General features: G+C 40.7%; 1 long non-coding RNA gene across 1 annotated transcript in view; it reads right to left on the reverse strand.

Moving 5' to 3' along the window:
• The window catches only part of LOC146865605 (uncharacterized), a 51,082-nt gene extending 36,957 nt beyond the window's left edge, over positions 1-14,125 (reverse strand). Inside the window, exon 1 of the long non-coding RNA XR_014976658.1 lies at positions 13,631-14,125. This is a non-coding gene — a long non-coding RNA (uncharacterized LOC146865605). The remainder of the gene's footprint in view (positions 1-13,630) is intronic.
• Between the last annotated feature and the right edge of the window lie 13,220 nt (positions 14,126-27,345).

Raw genomic sequence — 27,345 nt, forward strand, 5'->3', positions numbered from 1 at the left:
CCAGCGTTGCCTTTGACATGCATTGGTTGTGTTAACTCACCCTCCCAGCCCCCGCCATTGTTTTTAACAACTCCTCCTGCTTTTAAACCACCACCTCCTCCTCCCGCTCTCTGCTGATTAACCCACCCCACTTCTTCAGCCACCTCCTGCGCCCTCATTTGTGTCCCCGAATGTATTGGAGTGCTTCCTGCAAGCTATTTACTTCACGCACAAAAATTTGGGGTTTCCACAATTCACAGCTACTTTTCAGTATTAAGACACTAATCCCACTGCTGCGCCGGATAGTGCCCCGTCACCAGGCACCTTAATTCCACATGAAAACACACCTACAAACACAGGGCAAAATGCAAAGTACTGTGGTGGGGGAGGGAGGGGAGCACGCACAAGCCCAAAGACGTGTAAGCCCGCTCCATTCATCAGCTTTTGGATGTGTTAAAATCCACAGTAGTTTAATACACCATAACATAGCATAACATAACAAAACATAGCCTAGCCTAACATAAAATATTAGCATAACATAACAGAACATTGCCTAACATAACAAAACATACCATTACATAACATAATAAAACATAGCCTAGCGGTTGCATACCATTGCATAGCATACCATAACTTAACAAAACATAACAAAACATAACAAAACATACCAAAACATAGCCTAGCCTAACATAACATAACAAATCATAACATAGCATAACAAAACATAACATAGTATAACATAATATAGTATAGCATAACATAACATAGTATAGCATAACAAAATAAAGCATAGCATAACAAAACACAACAGAACATAGCATAGCATCACAAAACATAGCATAGCATAACAAAACAAAGCATAGCATAGCAAAACACAACAAAACATAGCATAGCATAACAAAACATAGTATAGCATAACAAAACACAACAAAAAATAGCATAGCAACAAAAAATATCAAAACAAAACATAGCATAGCATAACAAAGCATAGCATAACAAAACAAAACATAGCAGAGCATAACAAAACATAGCATAGCATAACAAAAGATAGCATAACAAAACTCAACACATAGCATAACAAAACATAGCCTAACAAAACAAAGCATAGCATAGCAAAACAAAGCATAACATAGCATAGCATAACAAAATAAAACATAGCATAGCATAAGAATACACAAAACATAGCAAAACAAAACATAGCATAGCATAACAAAACATAGCATACCAAAACACAACAAAGCATAGCATAACAAAACAAAACATAGCATAGCATAACAAAACACAACAAAACATAGCATAACAAAACAAAGCACAGCATAGCAAAACACAACAAAACAGCATAGCATAAGAAAACATAGCATAGCATAACAAAACACAACATAGCATAGCATAACAAAACATAGCATAGCATAACAAAACACAACAAAGCATAGCATAGCATAACAAAGCATAGCATAACAAAACACAACAAAACAAAACATCATAGCATAACATAACAAAACATAGCATAGCAAAACATAACAAAACATAGCAGATCATAACAAAACATAGCATAGCATAACAAAACACAACAAACATAGCATAGCATAACAAAACATAGCATAGCATAACAAAACAAAGCATAGCATAGCAAAACATAGCATAGCATAACAAAACGTAGCATAACATGACGAAACACAAAACATAGCATAGCATAACAAAACAAAGCATAGCATAACAAAACATAGTATAGCATAACTAAACAAAATATAGCATAGCATAACAAAACAAACATAGCATAACAAAGCATAGCATAGCATAACAAAACACAACAAAACAAAGCATAGCATAACATAACAAAACATAGCATAACAAAACAAAACATAGCATAGCAAAACACAACAAAACATAGCATAGCATAACAAAACAAAACATAGCATAGCATAACAAAACATAGCATAGCCTTTACAAAACAAAACCTAGCATAACAAAACATAGCATTGCATAGCATAACATAACATAACATAACATAAGAAAACATAGCATTAAGTTTGATAAACTCATAGTAGCGGGCTAGCTAGCTTTAACGGCCAGTGAGTGTAAGCAACTCCGTCAACCCAGAAGCAGTCACTCGGTCACCTTTGCTCTTGTATTGCAGTGGCTTAGTTTATTAACCCCTTCAGTGCCCCGCCCTTTCCCCCTCCTGTGCCGGGCGTTACATTAGCGGGCAGGGTTCATGACGAGATAGTCTCGTCATGGGCACAGCGCAACCGTGCTCCATGACGAGACTATCTCGTCATGGGCACAGAAGAGGTTAAACAGTGCCCATATTTATACTGTTAGCACTTTACTTGTGCAAATTTCAGGGCTCACAAAACTTTAATGGATCGAAATTCACAACTGAGGCTGTTAAGTTCGTGCTATATAAAACCCTAAGGATAAATAAAAAACATTGCCATTTACAATGTGAATAGCTCCAACAAACACAAGACCTTTTTCAAAGTACAAAACATTGCCATTTACAATACCAATAGCTCCAGCTCCAACAAATGCGAGACCTATTGCATTTCCAATGCTTGTTTATATATAGCTCCCGACCTGTTCCACCAACATACCCTTTGCTGCATGGACAAATAATTAAAAATACCAAAGTTAGTAAAAAAAAGATGCATCATGAGTCTTTCCATGACAGGAAACCTTAGTATTGCTGATGCATTGATGGCACACTCTACACCCCTGACTTCTATTTTTAGCAACTGCCATTTTCTTATTTACATTTACATGAGCCTGTGGTTTCTGTTCTCTATAGGTATGAAACAATTTGTTTCTAAGGTTCCTGTTTCTACGAAAAGCAATAAGGGGTCTCTGTATTTTATCTGATTGACCACTATTTAAAATATTCCAAATCTGTTTCGTAAAACTTTTCACCCTATTGCTAACTTCTGAATAACTTACTTACAAAAACTATTCTTTCGATGTTCTTCCTATTCCCAAACATGCTCTCTATTATAATAACTAGCATTTTGAAAAGAGTGCTTTATCAATGTTTTATGATAATCTCTTTCCTGCTAGATAATCACTGAGTGCTTAAAGTAATCATCTATAATGGTACAGTTTCTTTAAAGACAGAGAAACTGTTCATTGGGAATATTCTCCTTCTGACTCTTCGGTTGATAGAGAAGTGCAACAGAGTGTTCTTGTTTGTGGATTTTCTAAAAAAACTCAACTTCAAGGTCACCTTAAACTTCTTTAATTGAAATATCCTTTAAAAAGCAAACTTATTGTTACTTTAAGCAGCAGTAAATCTCAAATTACTATCCCCAAAGTGGAGGCACGTTATATATTCAGCTAGTTGTTTCACTCAGCCTCTCCATATAAAAAATATAATCTTAAAACCAGACCAATATTTTACATTTTCAAAAAAAGGAGCTACCTCGTGATATACCTGCTTCCTTTCAAATTCCTCTATATAGAGGCATGCCTAACTCGGAGCACATGTAGCTCCCATGCTTGTCACGTTCAGCTGTAAAAAGATGTCATCCTCAAATAAATAAATAAATACTATTTTCTTTAAAAATCACACTTCACATGAAACTTCCTGGTTGTTCCTCATTATATATATCAAATTCTAAACCCTCAACCTGGGGGATCATATGTGCTGAATGGTTATATAGGATTTTGGTAGGTCCACTAAATGTATCGAAATCAGTCTACATACTTACTGAGAGCTACAACAAAAATCTAAGACAAGACACGATTGGCCTACGTGGTGGGTCATTCACATTTTTATGGCTCTTAGGTAATTCATATATTGCTGGATTCATAGGGTCTTGTTCTTTCAAGAATATGTCCACCTAATCATAGATCCAGGCATTTTCTTTCACTTCATCCAAAAGTATCAACGCTTCCCCTTTTATTTTGCCTCGATGTCTTTGTTTAACTCTTCGATAATGTTCCTGAACCATTAATAATTTCCAAACCCGTGCTTCAGAGGTGTCAAACAAAGCCACCCGCCCCCTTAGCAGTGGGTTTGATGTTGATAGAAATATCCTCCCTCAAAGCTGTCAAGGCCATTTGGCGATCACTTGTGAAATTATTAAGGCTCCCACTTTGTATGATTTAAAGGGGCATATTGACAAACCCCTTTCGCCTCCTTGTGCCACAATTGCATCACGTTTTTGACGCAATGGCGGCGCAAACACTGCAGCCAATTCATGTGACAAATCTAGGGAGATGCGCCACGTTGTAAAGCTCTGTGTCACATTATACCTCCGCCAGGTATAATGTATGCAGGCCAGGCGTTCCCATGCAGAAAGCCATGTAGAACTGACACAGTGAAATTTACAACATTTCACTGCGTCACTCTACGCCTTCACTGCGTCAAACTCCCTATGCCTGCTCAGACCAGGCATAAGGAATGATGCATGGCTTTTTGTATGGGACTCACCTATCTGTTGTGGAACATTGCTGGAGTTGCGTCACTTTCATGAGCAGCTCTAGCAATGTGTCACTTTTGTGCCAACAGATACGGAGTATTTCTGTCGCATCTGTTAATCCCTGCACCATGGAGCACTGTATTGTGAATACAGCGTATCCTTGGTGGCGCTAGGACATTTTGCACTGGCGCAAGAAAACTGACGCATCTATGCAGATGCGTTAGTTCCTTGCAAATCTGCCCCAAAATCTTTTGTATCTCTGTCTCCACTACCATCTCGAAAATATCATCTTCATTCCCCACTTGGGGTAAAGAGGGTGCAGGTGTGGAGTTAGGCTGACATCCTGATCTATTAGGCACCATCCAAATGTGTTTTTATTGCTACTTCTTGCTGCGTAGAGTTAAGTAAGACCGGGAGTAGAGGGAGATTGTCACTACTTTTGCTCCAGCCATCTAAGGAATTTTTGTTCCTTAAAGAGAGCTTTAACCAAATGGAAACACGACGTGCAGGGGGTGTTTGTCTCGAGGTCTTCTTTTTGTACTTTTGAGGAGAACATTTCCGAAAAAGATTTCTTTAAGCATGCATTGTAATTAATTGTGAGAATAGTCAAAAGTTGATTGGCACACATATTAGGCAGATTATTAAATGTCCTACTTGCCAAAAAGTTGCAATACTTCAGTGTCAGAAAACATAACAGCTCCTTTCTTGATTGACGGAATGTTTTTCAATATGTGTAGGATAACTTGATTAGGGTCTGTAGATGGTCAGCCAATCCATGGACATTAGGACTTCGGTAGTCAATAAATCATCCTTGGAAATGATTAAGGGGGTTATTTATAGTTTTGGGGGATGTACCCCATTCCACCATGGTAGCGCAGACGTGTATCCCACTGACCTGGCAGACATACACTCCACCATATTATCTGCTTTCCTGGTGAAGATCTCACAGCAACCATAACAGTAGATCCGCTAAATACAGAAAATGTTTGCTGAATGAGAGTGATCTTAAAAGCACCTGCTTGCCAAATTATTTTGTTCTTCAAAACCAAACTCTTGATATGATAGTTTTTCTTTTTTTTTTAAAAAAAAACAACATAATAATGACTCTAACACTCTAGATATTTTCTTTGAGGGTGTGGGGTCATTTTCCTTTTTCTTTTGTACTAGACTGCCAAGCTTTTAATGGGGATCCTGAACAGAGAAAAAGTACATCAGGACATACACCTTAAAAGAACTTGACCGAAAGGTATTGGAGTGCTTTACATGACCACCAGTTACGTTACACGAGTACACATTCATTTTTGGTCAGCACTGGGAGATTAAGTGATTTGTCCAGAATCACAGGATGCTAAGCCAATGCAGAGGCTTGAACCTGGTTCCCCAGCTTCAAATCCGGCAGCTCTGGCAGGAAGGTCGAGTACCTGGCTTCAAGTCAATTAGGCCATCAATGTAAGGTTTCCAGTGGCAGAGACAACAGGGCCATTGCTGACAAAACCCAGGAGATGCATGTGACTCTGAATAGTGCTTTTGGATTCTCTGGGCATGGTTCACAAAGGTAAACGTACACTTTTGCGTAAGTTTACATTTGTTCTGGAATTCACAAAACTGTATTTTAACAGAAAGTTTATGTATGTGGAGACTCAACTCCACACATAAAAAGATAGGCATGTGTTTTGCTTCATGCATGGATTTCTCCGCCTGACTGTGGAGTCTCCACACTGGTCAACTAACTAATAAAATGCAGTTTTGTGAATTTTCAAAACAAACATAAACTTACACAGAAGTGGAAGTTTACCTTTGTGAATCAGGCCCTGAGCTTGGTAGACAAGGTACTCTATTATGTTTGTGCCTGAATATCCTGTCCTCCAAACTCTAAATGAGGATTTATTTCTTCTATAGCGATTTAAATGTGGGTGAGTTATGGCAATGTTGCAGAAGTTCACTTTGATAGGGCACAATATAACCAAATTAATCATTGTATTGTTAAACTGTAGACCTGGGTGAATATCACGGAGACCATTAAACTTTGTAGTGATAAGTGGAGTTTTGCAAGTGGCAGAGTGCTTAAGGTTGTGGCGTTCGCACTGATATTTAGCATCGGGTATTTGTCCTGTGCTGGAAAATCAGCATGAACGGCACCAAGTGCAGCACAAGAGGACGCTGCTTCTTGCTGCCACTTGAGTAGATGCTCTGCTCAAGCGGCAGCTTCATCAATGCCAAAGGTTTCTCATCGCGAGCGATAGCGGCCACCGCCTGTGTTGAGAAATCTCACCTTGACGCTGTCTGGAGTAACATTTTCCTTGCTCATGCTCACCAACGCAATGTTGGTGAGCATGAGCAAGAAAGAAACTCTGCTCTGTGTTTTTCAGAGCTCCGTCCACTAAGCGGAGAGGGGAAAACTCTGCAAACTCCGCACTGGCGAAATTTCACACCCAGGCAAATTAAACTCACCCCAAGTTGCCAAGGAAAATGATGCAATCAGAGATTGTAAGTTTATTTTTAACATTGTATACTTTTTTTTTTTTTTTTTTTTTTATTGAGCAGAGCAGAGCAACGGCATAGCATCCATATACAGAATACAATTTATATTGACAGGGTGTTACAATTACAAAAACACAATTGTTAAATAGCCTTCCCATCTATGTATCTTCCTCCTTCCTTTATGTTACTAAAAGTAATAATCAAAGATCTCAACCATGTTTAAGAAGGGACATAATATACTAGACAACGACAGTAAAGTACTGTAGGGAAAGATATGATATCTGTGATAGTGTGCGACAATTACAAAAGGAAAGTGCTAGTGCTTCTCAGGTATAGTCATTTGGAAAAAAAGTGCTAGTGCATCCATTACAAAATATTAAATAGCCTTCCCATCTATGTATCTTCCTCCTTCCTTTATGTTACTAAAAGTAATAATCAGAGATCTCATCCATGCTTAAGAAGGGACATAATATACTCAACAACAGCAGTAAAGTACTATAGGGAAAGGTATAATATCTGTAATAGTAGGCAGCAATTGCATAACGGAAAGTGCTAGTGCATCTCAAGTATGGTCATTTAGAATAAAGTGCTAGTGCATCCATTTACAGAGACTACTGCAATTTACAACAAGATATAATTCATTTTCCTATGCTTTACCCTTAAAATGCCACAACAATATTTTTAAATTCTGTTGAAAATGTGCAAAAAACACTAGATTGTAAAAGCTACTACAATTTTAACAACATAGCCAGACATTATTCAATTTCCTTTATCTTTTTCCAGATCTCTAAAATACTTCCAGTTTTTCTCAAATTTCTTGATAGCCCCCACCCGGCTTGCATATGCTTTTTCAAAATTACAAGTTCTTCTCATTTTAATCCACCACTTCAGGTGAGAAGGAGCATCGATGGACTTCCAATTCTGTAGGATTAAGGATCGGGCAACTGTTCAAGAAATAAAAACAAAGGTCTCTTCAGCCCTGCTGGATATTATTCTATTTTTAGAGATGCCAAACAAAGCCAATTCGGCCTCGGGCTGTATATTCTTGCCAATTGCCCTTCCCAAATCCTCAAAAATTGTGTTCCAGAATAATTCTAGTTTCGGGCAAGAAAAGAAAATATGGTACCAGCCACCCTGACCATTAGCAAGACATCTAAAACATTTATTTTCTACTTCCGGGTATCTTTTCCCCAGTGCCTCCGGAGTCAGATAAGCTAACCATCGTGATAAAAAGGCCATCCTTTTTAAGTTGGCCGCTCGCAAAGCTTTGTTACCTAAGCGACAAATCGTTTCCCAGTCCTTACAGAGAAGACTGCATTGTGTCATGTGGTCTATTTTTCTTAGGTGGCTTTCGACCAATGGCATTTGTTTCTGTCGATGTAGCAGCCTATACCAATTCCCTATGCCCATTACTTTGGCCCCGTATAGGGCTACTGCTAGTTCGGATGGAGAGTTAAAAATGCCAAGTATTTTCCTTATAAAATATACGATTTGTAAATATTCGAAAAAAGTAGGTCTATTCGGGCTATTTGCTCTAGTCATCACCTCCTGCCACGAGATCATTCTATTCAAAATAGAGAAGTGTCTTAATTCTTTTAGCCCACACTTTTCCCAATTAATTAGATGATGTTTGTTCAATTGGAGCCCGAGATCGAAACATTCCCTCAAACTCAGAAATTGCAAGCCGCAGGAGTCTGTTTTTTTTTAAAAACACTGAAGTCTGAAATAATATTCCCTTAGGGTCTTATATCGTTTTTTTTGGGATATTTGGAAGTCCTTAGGAACACTTGTAAATTGGAACCATTTTCCTGTAGCATTTTGTCCAGAAAGAAGCTATCTCGCTTATGTGTCGAACCCATCAGTCCCGCCACTATGTCTAAAAAGGCGGCCTCATAATATATTTTCACATCTGGTAGGGCCAAACCGCCCTGTGCAGTACATAGTTGTACTATTGGCAATTTAACCCTAGAAAATGTTCTCCCCCATACGAAACTTCTGAACATCGTTTCTATCTCTTTAAAAAAGGAGAACTTGATTTTAATAGGGATATTACTAAATAAAAATATGAGCAGCGGAAGTTTTGACATTTTGATTAGGGATACCCTGCCCACAATTGAAAGTGGTAATAGAAGCCATTGATCGAAAAGTTTCTTGATTTTATCTTTCATCCTGATGTAATTTAATTCAAACAGCTGATGATAATGGGAGTTAATGTAAATTCCTAAATACCTAATAGGATCTTTATTAGCTGCTTGTGTCCTTAAGTCAGATGGAAGATAATTTAGGTCCGTATTTAATGCGAGCATTTCTGTTTTATTAGAATTTATTTTATAACCACCAATTTGCTCAAATTCTCTAAATTCTCTTAACACACTGTCTATATTTTCTTTATTGGGCATCAAATATAAAATAATGTCGTCGGCGAACAATTTTATTTTGGACATTCGAAAAACTGGAGATCGAATAGCAGCATTATTTCTGGTCTTAATTACTAAAGGTTCAATAAAAAAAGTGAAAAGCAACGGTGAGAGGGGACAACCCTGCCTGGTCCCTCTATTAATTTTTATCGAGCCGGCTGTTTTCATATTAATAAAAACCTGGGCCGAGGCGCCTTGATAGATGTTACGTAGCATATCAACAATCTGGGCAGGGAATCCAAATTGCCCTAGGGTAAAAAACAGGGTACTCCAATTGACTAAGTCGAAAGCTTTTTCGGCATCTACCATAGCAATACATGCCGGAGTCGAGTTGGTATTAAAATAATCTAAAGCTTGTATTAGAAATTCGGTGTTTGCTGCCATGGATCTACCGGCTATGAATCCAGTCTGGTCGCTATTAATCACCTCTTGAGCCGCAAAAGTGAGACGTTTGGCCCAGATTTTCATAAAAATTTTATAGTCGGAGTTTAAAAGACTTATGGGCCGGTAAGAATTAATGTTTTCGGGATTTTTGTCTTTCTTTACGAATGACACGATTATCGCCTCTTTGAATGTTGCCGGTATGTGACCTCCCTCTTTGATGTTATTAAATAATTGTTTCATAGGAGTCAGCAATTCTTTTAGGAATAGTTTATAAAATTCGATGGGAAATCCATCTTGCCCACATGCTTTTCCCCCGGCTGTTTCTTTTACAGAAGATGATATTTCTGATGTTTCAATCTCTAATTCGAGTTGGGAAAACCGACTCTCAGAAATTTTACGAATTGCGACGTTAGAAAAATAATTTAAAATCATATCGTCGCCTGTTAAATACTCTGTTGAGTAAATACTGTGATAATGTTTAACAAAAATCTGTGAGATCCTATCCTTGTCAACTTCATCTCGACCGGACTGAGGGTCTTGTATCTTTAGAATGAATGCTGACTCCTGTTTTCTCCTTGTTGCATTTGCTAACAATTTACCTATTAGCTGGTTTTCTTCATAAGCCTTTTGCTGATACATTTTGGAACTACAGATCTCTTCCAAGATGAAAAAATCCCGCAAGATGGTTTTTGCCTGTTCAAATTCATTGGGACATTTCCGGTCCCGAAGAATATGTTCTTTTTCGACTGCAGCCTGGAGTTGGGCTATTTTAAGCAATCTTGCTTTTGCCTGGGCTGCCGTATAGGCGATAATCTGGCCACGGGCAGCAGCTTTGAACCCACCCCAAACCGAAAACACATCAGCGGTGTTTAAATTTAACTTGAAAAATTCCAATATCCATTCCCTGAAATCCTTTACCCAGTCCTGATTTTGGAGGAGAGTGCGGTCGAGCTGCCACCTCGGCCGCTCCCCTTTCCCATCATCTATTACAATCGTAAGTTCAACTTTGGCATGATCAGAAAAAGCATTGCATCCACTATCGATTTTTAAAATTTGAAGGGATCTTGATATAAGATAGAAATCGATTTGAGATGCAGTTGCAAAGCGATATGAATAACAAGTAAACTTTGTTTCTTCAGGATTCCTAAGTCGCCAAGGATCTACCAGTTGATATTCTTTTTTGAGGGCCTCCACAATCCTTAAAGTATTTGGTTTTAGTTGTTTTTTATTTTTGTTTGATGTATCTTTCTTCAGGTTTTGTATGAAATTAAAATCCCCTCCTACTATATTCTGTCCTGATGCTCCCCTCAAAAACTCATGAATTTTGGTCAGGCTTTCAGTCTCATCGGTAACCGGACAGTAATAATTGACAAGATTAAAGATTTTTCCCTGCAATTTAACCGTTACCCAAATCCATCTCCCCTGTGTATCTCTCTGAACTTGTAGGATTTCCCAAGGTATTTTTCTAGAAAGATAAATTGCGACTCCCCTCTGAGCCAAACCAGCTGATGCAAAGAAAGCGTGGGAGAAAAATCTGGGTAAATAAATTTTGGGAGAATTTGATTTTAAGTGAGTCTCTTGAAAATATACTATTTGGGGGTCGGATGAAATTAAGCATTTTATAAGAGCGCCATACTTTTGCTTATTTAACATACCATTGGCGTTGACTGATAAGATTTTGCAATTGCTAAAATTCATTTAGATTTCTCATTACAGATGACCTTAAGTTAGTAATGATACAATTTCTATGTCGTTTACTCCTGCTCCTTTTCTTTTTTGCTCCGATTTCCCCCCTGCCTCCCCACCCTCCCTTCCACCCCTTAGAATGTGGATACCCCAACCATGCCAACCACATTTCACCCTTCCCTTCTTTGATCATGGGTGTCATGGTGCTACACCCTGGTGACCCTACTACCCCTGTGGCCCCCCAACAAAGCCTCAAAACCATAAAAAGAAAAAACAAAGAATTACATATTTATACAATGCCGTTGTACCGTTGTTTGTAACCCTCTTTTCATACCCCCCCCATTACAGCCCCTTCCCTACTTTTCTTTATGATGAAAGGCTCTTCTTCAAATTATTAGCCCTGCGAAATCTCCTTTAGTAACGCCTGAGCCTCCTCCAGATCTGAAAAAATAAAAAATTTGCCCTTAACTAGCACTCTTAGTTTGGATTGCTGAGCTATTGAGGCTTGGGCTCCATGAGATTTAAATAGCTGGAGGAGTTTAACAAATTCCTTCCTTCTTCGCGCTGCTGAGGCAGTCATGTCTGCAAATATACGACATTTTGAAGTTTCGTTGATGGAAAACTGTCTCTGCTGAATAGCTTTCATCAATATTCTCTCCTTGATTCGAAAATCAGCAAAGTTCAGCAGGATTGTTCGCGGCATAGTAGAGTTCGGGAAGGGATGTGCAGGGACCCGATGTGCCCTAGTAATTGTGAGGTCCCCTTCAAATTCTGGAAGCACGGTCTTTTTAATGAATGTATTAAACCATTGTAGCGTCTGTGAGTCTTCAATGCCTTTCGGAACCCCTACTATTCTTAAATTAGATCTCCGTGAATGGCCCTCAATGTCCTCCAGTCTATTTTCCAGATATTTCCTCTTTTTAGTCGCTTCCTTCACTTCACACATAACCATATTGACTTGGTCCTCCAACACTGAAATCCGGACTTCTGCCTCCTGAAGTTTGACAGGGAATCCGGACATTACCTCCTCGATCTTCCCCAAACGTACATGTAAAGCTGCAATTTTCAGTTTCTGGGTCCTTTTAATTTCGCGCACTTCATCTAATATTAAATTCAGCATGTCCCTGACATCCAGTTGATGTGTACTAGCAGCGTCGATCGTCTGATCAGTCTGATCAGGATAGCTCTGTCTTTCAGCTGCAACGTTGGTTATCCCCCCAGTTATAGCTTCACCCTGGGGGTTAGGCAGGGTTGCGTTCTGTAGCTCTGACTCCGGGTCTAGAAGATCTACTGCTGCCGGTGATGTATTAGATTCATGGTTTTGATAGCTTGCCTGTCTATGATCTTGATCCTTTGCGGCTTCTGGGATAACTTGATGGACAGTATCCTTTTCGATTTGAGTTCTTCCTGCGTTTGGGGAAACTTGGGCTACTGAAGGAGGTACTGATTCGACTGGCCCAGTTTTAGATAAGTCTAGGATTGACTCTATCAAGGGCGATGGGGGGATAGCTTTTTTGAAAAATAATGGGAACTTTTTAGCCCCACTGGAGTTGGCCCTTGGACAGTCTGAAACCATATTGTCTGGATCGGTCCCTATCACCTCGGTTTCCGGAGATACAATAGAAGATTGTTCTTCTTCTGAGCTTTCCAGAGTGCTGTCAAGCCCTGGAGGGTTGATATTAATTTCTCTAATTCCTTTAGTGGCTAGTCGGGAATTTTCTTTTGCCAAAGCTCGGCGAGTTTTAGTTTTTGACCGTGCTGCCATATCTTGTTTTGTGGCCGTGCCTCCTTGTTTCAGTGGTTTTCCCATATCTAAAGCTCCCCTCTTTTATCTTCATTATTGATTGGCTTCGATTTTCTCTTCCCTCTGTTCTTCTTTACCCTTTCCCTCTCCCTTTCGGGAAAAAAAAAAAAAACTCCCCTGCTGCTTCTTTTTTTCCCTTTTTTTTTTTCCTTCCTCCCTCCCTCTCTGCTTCTCTGAGAAAAAGTGTCTTGACACAAAAGTTTACTCCTTTTTCTTCCCTTTTCTTTTTCCTTTCTCTTCCCCCTTCTTCTTCCTCTTCTTCCCCCTTTCTTCTTCTATTTTCTTTCCGTTACTTCAAACCGGTCAGACCATCACATTTTTTACCAATTTTTTCCTCCTTTTCTTTCCTTTTCTCCCCCCTTCTCCTTTTTTCTTCTCTTTTTTGCTTCCTTCCTTCCTTCCTTCCTTCCTTTCTTTCTTTTGTCCTCCTCCTCCTCGTTTATCCCCCCTTGACTCCTCCGTACCTTAAATCATGGGCCCCCTCATAATCTCTAGATTTCTCTGACTGCCGTTGGGAGCTCCGACAGGTCGCACTCCTCAACTTGTCCTTGTACGAACACTCCACTCTGACACCGGGAGATGCTGAGTTCCGGAATCTGCCAAAATCTGCCTCCAAAAAAACAACCACTCTGACAGCGTCACCAAGGCAAAGAAGCAAGTAGGCAGGCTCCGGAGGCAGACGGTCAGGGGAAAAAGCAGCCAGGAGAGCAGCGCAGATACGGCAGACTTCCAATCACGATGTCCATTTTAACAGAGAAAACCTGCCATAGACCAGACTGAAAAGCCAGTACTTCGTGGTTAAGATGCTTCATTCACGGCGTCCGACATTTGGTTTCACTCGGCATTGGTTTCACTGTCCGTTTTCGCTCGGCATTTTCGGAGGATTTTGCCACGGCTACTCGCAGCCCGCCAAGGTGAGGTTCTCCATTGCTGGGGGTGGGGCAGGCAGGGTCACCTGTGGCTACTCGGAGGCGTGGTTCTCCGTAGCCATCCCCTCAAAGCGTTTCTTGTGCAGCGTTTGGAATCCGTGCGTCATTAATTCAGGCCGCCATGGAAAGAATCAAGCTGACAATATTGTATTGATAACGAATTGTATACTTATTAGTGAATGCAGGTTTTACTACTAGAAGGTAGTAGATGGCATTTTATCTGAATGTGTGGTATTAGGAGAGGACGTTTCAGGGGCATACATTGAAATGAGGGATACCGATCACTGGTAGCAGTTTGTAGCTCAAATGCTTTACTGCTGTTCTTACACCATATTTGCCTTCACAACTGCATCGAAGTATGGAGTACTGCAGGGAAGATAGGAATGCTATAATGCTGAGTGATTTATGATTGAATCAGGTTTTAGTCTTAACTAGGATATCTAGATCAAACTAACAAAGGCATAATAAATGTGGTGTGAACTTGGAGTAACTCATAACATTCATTAGAGTTTGCATTGGGATCAGGTCAAGTTAGATAATTGCCCTAGCTCTCCAACCTCCCCAAAAATTGACTCAATTTGCCACCCTCTGTTTTATGGAGAAAAAATCTCAAAAGTCAAGGTGATCAAACTATACAACCTCACCATCATCTCACAAATAGGAGAGGAACGAAAAATATCCTTCTGGTTTCTGAATCACATGACAAAAACCTGACGTCTATATATTCTGAAACCTACCCTGCTGTGTTCAGTGCAGACGTCACCATGACTGCATAACAAATAAAGAAAAAATTAAAAGCGCAAAACACAGCAGGATGTTTTAATGGTCAGCACTTGAAGAGGGTTAACATATTATCGCTCTACTGACTCCCTACGGACCAGAATCATCTTTAGGTTTCTTTCCTTAACACAGAATTACTTGGCGATCCTGCAAAAACATAACTGCTGGCATCCACCTCTACTACATTTACTAACACTACCCATGCATTTTCTGTGCTCCTACCTGTTCCCAGAAGAAAAGGCAAGCTCAGAGAAGATAGATGCTGCAATGTTTGGCTAACATGCTTTTGAGCAGGCCCTGCATAAACACCCACAATTCCGAAAACCTTTTGGGTCTTAACATTTGTTCTAAACCTCCTAGCTAACCCATCCACACTGTCAAATGAATAGCATTTATAGGTTACTTTGATAAATACAATTTGCAACCTCCCTCATACAGGAGCCATGATGCTTCCTTCCGACCTGAGTTTATAGTTGCAATTGCCAGTATTACATTCCTTATCTTCATTACTCCTCCCACGTGGAAAGGAAATGGCTATGTACCCATGATCGCCTGTGATGTGCTTTTGAGGTGATGCCACTGAGCATCAGCTCAAAATCAGTAACACAGAACATTTGCATCTTGCAACATGCATTACAAAAATAAAGGAAGCTTAACCATACCTGTTAACTTACGGATCTCTTCATTATGCACCATGAAATGATACGACACAAGAGGCAGAGGGTTGGGTTACCTGAAGATTGAACTGCATCACATTTACTCAGAGATGAATCGCCTGGGATTTTAAGAAAAAACACACATATTCTCTTAAAAACTATTCCTTTTCTTCATTATACATGTGACAACCATGCAAAAATTAAGGTTTAAGGCTGCCAAACAATATATACACATTGAGGTGTAAATATCGTTATATTATCCAATCTTAATATTTTGAATCTTTGTGTATTGACAGATTGCCTCTAACACAGCACATCGTTCAGTGATCAAATCGGAAACATAAATGAGGTGCCCATTGCAATTATATTAACGGGCACAAGTTCATATGATCAAGTCTGTTCTCTAGCGTTACATGAAATAAGAATTTTTCTAAGCTAGGACAATTATAAGATTCACTTTATGAACAACAAAGGTGAGCACGCAATCTCATAAATCTATTTAACATTTTGAATTTATGTTTCATATGATAATATGCTTAAAAAGTAATGAAGCAACTAGAAGCACAAAAGATGCATACAACACAAGCAGCTTCCCCGCCAAAAGAATCTTTAAGATGCACAAATCCGTCTTTCCAGCAGAATCATAAACTTTACCTCTAGCAGCCAGCCTCCTTGACAAGTCTGTTCACGGCCTGGTCATTTTTAAACTAGTTATGTTAGTCTATGTTTGCGAATTTGGGAATAGAATAATGATCTAAATTCATTGGCGCCTATATTCATAGATAAATATACGTGTTTATTTGCTTGTGTAGATTTTCAACTACAACTAGGTGCTACACTCCACTTTTTTGCTCTTCATTTACACCTAAGTGTAGACTTATGTGTCTCCACCTTCTAAAATTTGGCATAGAGTCTCCTAAAACAGGATTTGTGAGTGTAAACTTACTGCTAGTAACTAGTAGTAGAAATTTGCACTAATGGAAAGTATAGAGAAAGACTGGAGTTTATTATTCTTTAAAACACATAAACATTTTTTGATGTATAACAGAAGTGCAAATTAATTTAAAACATGTATTGTTAATAAGGAACTAAAATACTGAAAATAAAATATGACAGTGCATAAACTCATTTAACGAAACGTGTATTACATAATTAACTAATGTAAATATATGATTTTTTTCATAAGTCATTTTTAAACAAAATACGACATAATCTCAACATCAAAAACTGTTTTACTTTTATATGAATGGTAGTTAAATTGGTTAAAAGTTGTGGGCTGAAAATTCAAAGATAGATAGATAGATAGATAGATAGATAGATAGATAGATAGATAGATAGATAGATAGATAGATAGATAGATAGATAGATAGATAGATAGATTAGGACCTACGACCCTCGGTCTAGGTCTAGGTCCACTCTCTCCCCACAGCTTTGCTTTGATGTCTCTTACCTTCAGACCCCGACCTCCTCCTTGTGAGGTTCAAGGCTGCTGTCCGCTCCTGCTGCCTGCTCTAACTGGGACCAGAATGCCTGCAACCACCGTAACCATTCTCAGTCGTTTTGTTTCTTAATTCTTCCCTGTTATGCCACTGTTATTGTGCCCATCTATGTCTTGCTCTAATTCCACCACTGTATTTGTTTTCTCGTGCCTGCCTGTTCCTTTCGCCTTTTGCCGCTGCTGCCCCTGATGGAGCAAGGTTTCACATCTAAAGAAACTTGCTCGTATGCAATCCTCTCGAATAACCTGTAATACTATAACCAACCTGTCCATGAGTACTAAAATCGCATCACATTCAATATTATTGTATCTAAGGGACGCTTTCCTATGTGATTCTCTTAATGAATAACCCGAGTGTGTTAAAATGGCCGCTAAAATGCGGGAAATCTTCTGCGCATGCGTCTACCACATCACTTGGTGTGACGTTCTTCTGTCGCTTGGGGGGAAATCTTTGCATCTGCGCAATAGCTTCCTATATGGCCGCTTCAAAGCAACATACTAATGCGCATGCCGAGCTGAAACTAACCCATGCAATTTAAGTAAATGGGGTTAGAGTAGAAGTAAGTGATATACAGTGAATTCATTTAAATTTGTATTCTAACATGTTTCTCTCTGACTTTATCAATAGTTCGCATTTGGGCCTTGGAGGGTGACTGATGTCCTCATCCTTTATGGCAGCTATGCATGCGCCTTAGAGTTCTGCTCTCAAGTCAATGAAGTCACTTGACGGACTGCCAAAACCCAAACTCAGCAAGGACATGAGAAAGTGAACTCCCGACCTTACTAAAGGAAGACCCAGCAACATTGTACCTTAAAATTATCGATCTTAATATGAAATGCTTGTGGAAATAAAGCTTGTGGGTATTCAAATTAAAGGGCGGGGAATTACACAATAGACGTAAGAAAAATATTGCACTTGGTATGGTGTGATGTCCTCAACCCACTGCTTGGTCCAATCAAATTGCGGGTGAACATAGAATTGAAACATTTGGGGGTGGATCATACACTTGAATTTGGTATAACAGAGGTAAATTCTAGATAGTTAGACACACATGATGCGGAAATGCTGATGCTGCGCTGAGATGCTACCCGATTTTACTGCAACCTGATTGAAGAATCCTACACTAGGGAAATTCGCGGAACAACCGTGGAGGCAACTCCAGGGAAGGGTCCGGACGCACCTGAACCGGACAGAGTACCACCAGAGAGGGGTGTAACGCTGAAGTTAAGCTAGAAGAGGTCACTTTTCCTGTCCTGAAACTCTGACATTCTGATGTCGGGTTCCTCACACCATTCTAGGTAAATATAATTGTAGGGTAAATGCTCCGTACTTGCTTTCTGTCCTTTCTCTCCTCAGGTGCTGTCATTGCAAAGAGTAATTGATGCAAACTGATTATAAGCTAAATGTACTTTTTTCCTGATGGAGAATTCTGGTCTATTCATGTGTATCTTGATTTGACTCACAAAATTATTAATTCAGATAAACATTTAAAACTTTCCCTGAGTCTGTGGTTCTTTAAATTGAAGTTAAATGCATTATTGTCTTTCCTCCCTCTTCAAATCTACTACTAGATCTTATCGCACGTACATTTATTCAGGAGACAGGAATGGTAAGAATACTAGTGTAAAGGTTTCCTAGGGTAAAATAAAATTGATGACCTGTGGATATTTGCCAGCTCATGAATGTATATGGACCCAAATGTGTGTTGTGTGTATGAATGAGTAGCGCTGGTAAACTCCGCTGCATCAGTTTTACTTGGGAGCAGAGGCATGGTTAGTAAAGTTAGTTAGGTGAGGATTATGTTTAAACTTTTGAATTATTGTTTTATGTTTAACCAAAACCCGTTATGTATTGTTTTTCGTTGTCTGGAAATTCCCGGGAATATTGAGTAGCGGGTGGTAAACGGAAGCCACATTGCCGTGAGGTTATTGGTCTGGATCGATAAAGTGCAGAAAGTTACGCAGGACTAGAAGCACTAAGTTAGGGAAAAATTTCTTGTATACTAGTGAGAATAATTGGTAGGGACGAGTTCGCTGGTGAAAGTTTGGTATTATATCACCTAGAAAGGGTAATACTGACGGAGTAGCAGGTTCTCTGATGCTTATGTGAAGAGTAAGCGGAAAGGTTTTACTCGTAGTGTGTGAAGAGTAAGTGGGAGGGTTTTACTCGCAGTGAAATAAATCTTACTATTCTTTGAATTAGTGGGTCAGACACAATAGCGAATGTTTATACGTTGTTGATTAACGAAAAATTGTATTAAAAGTTCGTGAAAAAATAAGTTTTCGCACTACCTTTCAAAGGAGGGTTCAGTTGCGGGTGCTGCACTGATGTCACTGAGAGCCGCGCTGGGATTGGTTGGAACAGCGGGCGTACTGTTGATGCGAAATTGTAAAGGAGGGGTCAGTTGTAAGGAGTTATACTGACATCACAGAAAAGCCGCGCAAACATTGGCTAAGCGAGCGGGCAGAGTAAAAGTTGATTGGTCAGCAGACTAGAAAAACGCGCTGGTATTGGAGAATATGTAGAATTAAAGAAAGCGTTTGATTGGTCATCAAAATAGAGATCTCAAGAATAATAATAGACAGTGGAGATTGTATGTATGATCCAACTATAACAGGGACTCGACCAGATAGAAGGTTTGTAGGGTTTGCTTACGAGCAGTACCTTAACCAGCATAAGCACGCAATGTACGGAGAAAAGAGAAAAATGCCTTTCATGCAAAAAGTTAAGAATTATTTCAAAAAGGACAAACCCATTAAGAGTTGAGAGGGGATTCTCATTCCTCCTCCAAATACGCCTGCATCATACATGATGGTGGAAAGAGGCTATCATACTTGTGTGTGGTTAGAGAATTGAGTAGAATATACAAAAGATGATGGTATATTAGCATTTCCTGAGAAAGGAAGTTTCAATGGAAGAGTACTGTACAATTTAAGAACACGAATGAATGAGCTAGAACCCAGACCTAGACTGACTCAATATGAGGCTTTAGAAGAATGGGAAATGGAAGCTTTTGTACGTGACAGGCCCAGAAGTAACAGACATTTAAGCAAATATTACCCAAAATGTCCCCAAGAGATTAGAGATAGTCAAATGAAACAATGGAGACAGGCCATGGTGGCAGAAGGGTTATATCCTGTGATAACATCAGAAGAGCAAACGGGAGGTAAATGTACAGAGAAGGCTAAGCACTTGACCATGATAGATAGTGGAGAAACGGAAGAAGGGTATTTAGAGGACGTATTGATGAAAAGTCCTCCACCTTATACTGAAGGATTTAATAGAATGACCCCTAGTGCCCCGATGATAGGAACACCCCTAGTTCCACAGATAATACATGATACCGCAGGCAGGGTAGTTCAACAGAAAGAGAAGGAAGCTATAAACAAAAACAGATGAATTGATCCGAAGGATAGCTCAGCTAAATGCACTTCCTGAAGCATTGACCATACCTGTTAAAATAGGTCCGGTAGTTCCATTATATGTAGAAAAATCAAATTGTCCTAAAGTTCCTTTAATGCCTACTCCAAGCATAGAACCTAGAAAAGAAAAGGTAATCATAGATGATCAAGCTTGTGAATGTGAATCAGTAATATCATTGATGGATTTGCCAGTAAGAGAGCCAATAATGGAAACCCCGAAAAGAAATCTGCCCAGTTGTTCAAAGGAAGTTAGATTAGAAACATCATCGGGAACCAGAAGTGCCACAATAGTAACTCCAGAAGATATAGAGAGATGGTCTCAAGAAATAGAGAAGCCAAAGTCACAGCTAAAAATATTAGATATATTCAAATTGAGGGTAGAATTGGAAGAAATGGTTGCTGGAAATTATGGGTCTGGACAGGTTAAACACATACAATGAGGAGGAATTATTGTTTATTTGTAGAAGCATCACACGAAATACAAAGGTATTCCATGAAAAGCTGACAAATTTGGCATCGGAAATGGGAATTGACATAGATAAATCAAAAGGTTTGCAGAAACCCTATAGAGCGGAATTTTTTGATAAGGATTTGGAAAACATGAATGTGTTGGGAAGAAAGTTGTAAATCAGAGAGTTGTTATTTTTGTTACAAAAATGGGCAGATCTTCAAAGATGGAGAATTAGATGGGTAAAGAAAAAGGAAGAAGCACAGGTAAATCCATTGTTTTGAAAATTTTAGTTTCTATTTTTGAATGTGTGTATCAAAGGTTATATTAGGGGGAGAGGAGGTCTGCCACTATCACAAGGATGATATCATCAGTGATGTAATTTGAGATGTCATCAGTGATGCCATGAGTGATGTCACTGACAATGTCATGAATGATGTAATATGTGACGTCATCAGCAGTGCATTGCGGGCGCGCAAGTTATAGTTAGCTGAACTAACGATAACGGGGGAATTTCAATGGTTTTGTACGAGTGAAAAGTCCAGCTAACTATAACGCCCCTGAAAGCTATGGTTTTTTCAGTGAATTTCTAAGGTTTTTTAAATGCTAATTCCTAACTATAACGTGCCTGAAACCTATGGTTTTTTCAGTGAATTTCAAAGGTTTTTTAAATGCTAATTTCTAACTATGCCTACAGAGATAGGACATGTGAAGAAAGAAGAAAAAACGCACAGAAAGAAAAAAAAGAAATGCAGAAAGAAGCAACAGAACTCCTCAAAGATGAAGAAAAGTGCAGGAATAAGGATAACGTGCAGAAAGAACAAACAGAAGAGCAGAAAGAAGCCTTGTTGCAAAATCATCCTGTATCCTCAACTTTTTCAGACGGATACTGGTGGTAACTGACTCTGACTAACCAGTCCTAGAGCCAGTGCTATGTTAAAAGACACTCAGAATACAGTGAAAACACCTACATACACTAGGGAACACTATGCGTTGGGGTCCCCCTGTGATTAGCATGACCTCCTCTGTAAGCCCCTAGTATATAATAGGGCAGGGGATTAAAACTACCTCTTAAAACACGCCACAGGGCGTGATTGCACACGTCACCTCAGGCCCCGTCCCCTCCCTTCCCCACTGTGTAAACACGCCCTGTGGCCATTTTATGTTGGGAGATTAAGTCCCCTTGAATCCTGAGGGTCCCTAGGGTCCAAGTAGACCACTAGGTACCTCCAGTAAGCACCACAGAGCTGCGTTGCAGAGAGATGTAAAAAGGAGCACGGCCTAGACCACCTCTCTGCAACAAATATGCAACGTTACACTCCCCAGCACATATTTTATATTTCAGCTTTAGAGACTAGTTAGGTTACACAACACTGCCCTGTGCATATTACACTCCAAGGCGCATATTGCATAGCACGCGCCAGTGCCTGTGCTATCTCGCGCTCTCCAATGAATCTGTCATTGCGCACAATGTATTGCATATTATATTTCACGCCCCGGTTCATCTTATATCACACTTTTTGGTGCATAGTTTATACCATATACTATATCTAGTTTTCATTTTCAATCGTGCTCTCAGGACTATGTTCTAAATAACACTGCGTCCACCTACCCATTTCACGGGCATTACATTTTGCGATGGGGGTGGCGGGTCAGGAGGTGTTTCTGCCAAGTGAGCCAGGAGTCACAGTCACAAACGTCCTCTTCTTCCTGAATAAAAGTGAGATTATGCTGCATACTTGTTCATATTTTAAGTAGTTCGTACAGACACACATTTTAAAAACAATAAAGTTCCTAATACCCACCTTCTCTGAACAGTTAGCTTGCTGCCCCATCCACCTCCTCCCTATCCTCTGTTGTCTGAATCCATGGACTAGCCTCCTCCCTCCTGCCATGCATGGTCTGATGTGCTGCCACTGCCCTCCATTTAGCATGATGTACAAGTCCACTCCTCCTGACCTCCATTGCCCAATTCTATGGCCCATCATTGACCTCCTGCTTAGCCTCTGTGCTTAGCTTGCTGCCCCTGTTCTCCTTCCCCCTGCCCTCCGATGTCTTTGTGCATGCCCCTGCTCCATCCTTTTTGCCCACCATGTTCCATGGACCTGCCACTCCTGTCTACTCTGAGTGTTCTTTTGAGCTGCAACTCCCCTCACACCTGCCTAGCATTGTCAGATGACTGTAACCTGTCCCTGCCACCTCCACCCTGCCTGTCCACATGCCATGCCCCTATCCCCTTCCTCCTGTCCTCCATGGTCCATTTTACTGCCACACCCTTCTGCCCTCCCTGGTCTGTTGAGCTGCAACTGCTCCTCCTGCCTGCCCCACGCGGTCTGTTGTGAGGCCCCTTCCACTGAACTCTCTTGTCGGTGCCCAGGTCCTGACCCTCCCTTCTATCCTCCATGGTCCTTTGTGCATGCCCCTGCACCCTCCTTCTTGCCCATCATAGCCATTGTGCTGCCACTAACCCTCCCACTTGCCATGCATGGTCTTATGTGCTGCCATGGCCCCTCCCACCTTCCCTGTGTGGTCAGCTAGCTGCCCCTGACCCCCTCCCACCTTCCCTCCATGGTCTGTGTGTATGCCATCATAGTCTCATTGTTGCTCTCCATGGTGTGTCTTGTTTCTAGTGCCCATCCTGCCTGACCTCCATGGTCATCTTGCTGCTCCTGCCCCCTTGCCCCCAGCCCTCTGTTTCCATGTGCAGACCCCTATTCCCTCCCTCCTGGCTTGTCTGTTCCATTGTAATGCCCCTGGTCCATCCCTCCTGCCCTTTATGGTCTTGTAACGTCCTGGCTTTCTCGGGGTTGGGACAAACAGACGATGGACCAGAGAAATGGAGGTTTAAGGATGATTTAATAAACAGATAAACAACTACAGACAACAAAGAATACCGGTACTGGAATCACCAGTTAAAGTACGATACCCATTCACAGCTCGTCTAACCGTCCTCTGCATGCACACCGGACCCGGTATGCTCCAACGGAGGGCACAGTGCTAAGCAGTGGCCGACAATGCCACTCGACCGCTGTGAAGGGTAATTCTAAGGTTGTGGAATCTACGGGGGGCACGTGGGAGTCACCCGGCCGGGCTCTCTACCACCTGGGAACAGCCTCTCTACCAGTATCCCCCAGAGTACTGCCACAACACAAAGACGCTGGGAACACCTCCTAGTGTGCATCTCTTGTATCCGGGTTTAAGTGATGATACCCAGGGTGGCGCAAAGAATGGATGGGAGCAGCCGCTCTACCTATCCCAGTTCTCCTACGAGTGTCGATGGCTAAGACGCGGAAACACCTCCGGGATAGCGTCTTAGCTCTAAGCGTGGGTTTACCCAAGGAACGAGGGTTGGGAGCTTCGGCTCGCACCAACCTCGTTTTCTCCAAATTGTCAGGCCGTTGGGAGCTTCGGCTCTACCAACGGGACTTGTGCCCAATGACGTTGAATACGGTTCTCAGAACGGGACAGGACACGGGCAGGAAGCACACGCCAGCACCTCTCCTCCGCTCCTTAGAATGTTCCTTCCGCCGCTCAACTCACCAACGGGTCCGTGTACCTCAACCAGGTACTCCGGCAAAGATCAGAATATCCGACGCCGAGTCCCAGTGATCTTCTCCTTAAGTAGTACTCTCGGCGTTGTATAACCATGACTCTTGAGATGCATAACATGAAAACTAGGCGTTACCCTTGGTGTCATGTAACCAGAACTCTTGAGTTGCATAACATGAAAACTAGGCGTTCCCCTTGGTGTTATGCAACCAGAACTCTTGAGCTGCATAACATGAAAACTAGGCGTTACCCTTGGTGTTATGTAACCAGAACTCTTGAGTTGCATAAGGCAATTGTTGCCGGAGGGCATTCTGGGAGTTGTTGTCCGCTCTCCTCCAAGCGCACCAGGTTCACGGAAGTGGCATCGTGGGAGGGAATCCATGTGCGGGAGGGGATTCCTGACAGGTCTGTTATGCTGCAGCTTTCTCTCCTGTCTGTCCATTATGGTCAGCTAGCTACCATTGCCTCTTCCCCTCTGTTCTCTGTTGTCCATGTGCATGGTCATGTCCCCTCCATATTGCTTTCTATGGATTGTTGTGCTGCACTCCCGTCCTGCATGTCCTATATGGTGTATTGTGCTGCTGCAAACCCTGATGCCTGCCCTGTAGGGTCAGTTTGGTGCACCTCTCCATGTCCCTCCTGTCCTCTGTTATCCGAGTCCATGTCCCTACCACAATTCCTCCTGCCTACCATGATCCAATGTACCATACTTGCGAACATTTTGAACTTGGTAAGAGGGAGATTTTGAAAAAAAACTGGGGTATTGATTTTCCCCTTTGCGTTACATTGAAAAAGCGGAGATTGTAGACAGGAGACAGATCAAATAAAGCCCATTTGAACTTAAAAACATTGGACGTTTCCTGGCTGAAACGGGTCTGTTGGCATGTATGGTTGTACTACCACTGCCTCTTCCTTCTGCCCACAATGGTCTATTATATTGCCACAGCCTCTCTTGCCAGTCCTGTATTGTTGGTTTGTTGGCCCTGCCCCCCTTACCACTGCCCTCCATAGTCTGTTGTGTTGCCACTGCCCTTCCTGCCTGCCCAGTGTGGTCAAATTATTGCCTCTGCACTCTCCTACCTGCCTTCAATTTTCAGAGTCCGTGCCCCTGGCCTCTGCCTCTCAATAGTATCCTAATGAACAACTAGATTGCTAACATTCTATATTTATTACAAATGTGTGGAACGCCTGACCTCATCTTGATGTAATCAAAACTGTAATACCTAGAGCATTTCCTTTAGAAATTACATATATGAGAGGGTCTTATTTGCATCAAAATTATGGTTAGTGCTCTAAAAAACTAAAATGAGGACATATTTTCTGAGTTTTCAAACAGCGACAAAGAACTTTTAAATTATTTGTAATCTTTGTTTTTTTATCCAGTTGACCACTTGATTACATGTTGCACCTAGGGGAGAGGATGTGGTGTTACTTCCAGAGCTGCAGACTTTGCAACTGGGGAACCAGGTTGGAGTTTCTGCTTCAGCTCAACCTTCTGTGATTCTGGTCAAATCACTTAATCTCCCCATGTCTACAACCAAAATGAATTTGATCTTGTGTGATGTAACCAATGCTCATGTAAAGCACTCCAATACCTGACAAGTCTGCACTATATAAAAAAGCAAATACACAACAAATAAGTGTTTTGCACACTTCTGTCATTGGGCTACATGTGGGCTACATCTAGGGAGATTTATTTGTTATGAAGTTTCCTAATTTCCTCATTTACTGAAGTCTCCTCAGTAGGAAATACTTTCAGTATTTTACTTTGGTTCCATCAAGAAGGCATTCAGATGTGTCACACATTTGCGATACATTCTGAATGTTAGCACTCTAGTTGCTCATTAGATAACTGTAGTAAAGCTCACCAGGGAAGTCTGCTGCTGGTATTCAAAGTGCATGTTTCAGTCTGCATGTCAGAATTTTTTAATGAAATAGAAGAGGATTTGAGAAGTCAAAATGTGCCCTAATTTTTCTTTCTACAGCACTAATCATAATTTCTATGGCAAAATGAACCCCCTCATTTTGTTCCTTTGTAAATTAAATGTTTTAACTGTTACCACTTTATTCCAATCAAGATGGCTTCAGGTGTGCCATACTTTTGTCATAAGTAAGACTGTTAGCACTCTAGTTGTTCGTTAGAACACTCTGGGACATTCTGTCATTGGGCTATACTTGGGCTACATCTGGGTGTTATTTGGGCTACATTTCGGCTCTTTTGTCTCTGGTGGCCATTTTGGGAGACTTATTTGTTATGAAGTTTCCTAATTTCCTCATTTACTACAGTCTTCTCAGTAGGAAATACTTTGTTTTTTACTTTGATTCCATCAAGAAGGCATTCAGATGTGTCACACATTTGCCATGAATTCAGAATGTTAGAACTTTGGTTGCTTATTAGATCACTGTAGTAAAGCTAATGCTCACCAGGGAAGTCTGCTGCTGGTATTGAAAGTGCATGTATCAGTCTGCATGTCAGAATTTTTTAATGGAATAGAAGAGGATTTGAGAAGTCACTCAAAATGTGCCCTAATTTTTCTTTCTGCAGCACTAATCATACTTTCTATGGCAAAATGAACCCCCTCATTTTGTTCCATTTTAAATTAAATGTTTTAAGAGTTACAACTTTATTCCAATCAAGATGGCTTCAGGTGTGCAATACGTTTGTCATAAGTAGGACTGTTAGAGCTCTAGTTGTTCTTTAGAACACTCTGGGAAGCTGCAGTAGAACACAAAGGAATCAACTTTCAGTCTCTGCCCTTGTTGGATGTACATGTTTTACTGAGAATGTCAGACTTCATTCTCACATGACTGAGAAAGATAATGTGAATTTACAGAAAATATGCTCTCAGTTTAGCTTATAGATCACCTTCCAAACCTCTGTGGGAAAGCATGAGAA

This window comes from Triturus cristatus, chromosome 2_1 (genome assembly GCF_964204655.1).
Source record: "Triturus cristatus chromosome 2_1, aTriCri1.1, whole genome shotgun sequence".
NCBI lineage: Eukaryota > Metazoa > Chordata > Amphibia > Caudata > Salamandridae > Triturus > Triturus cristatus.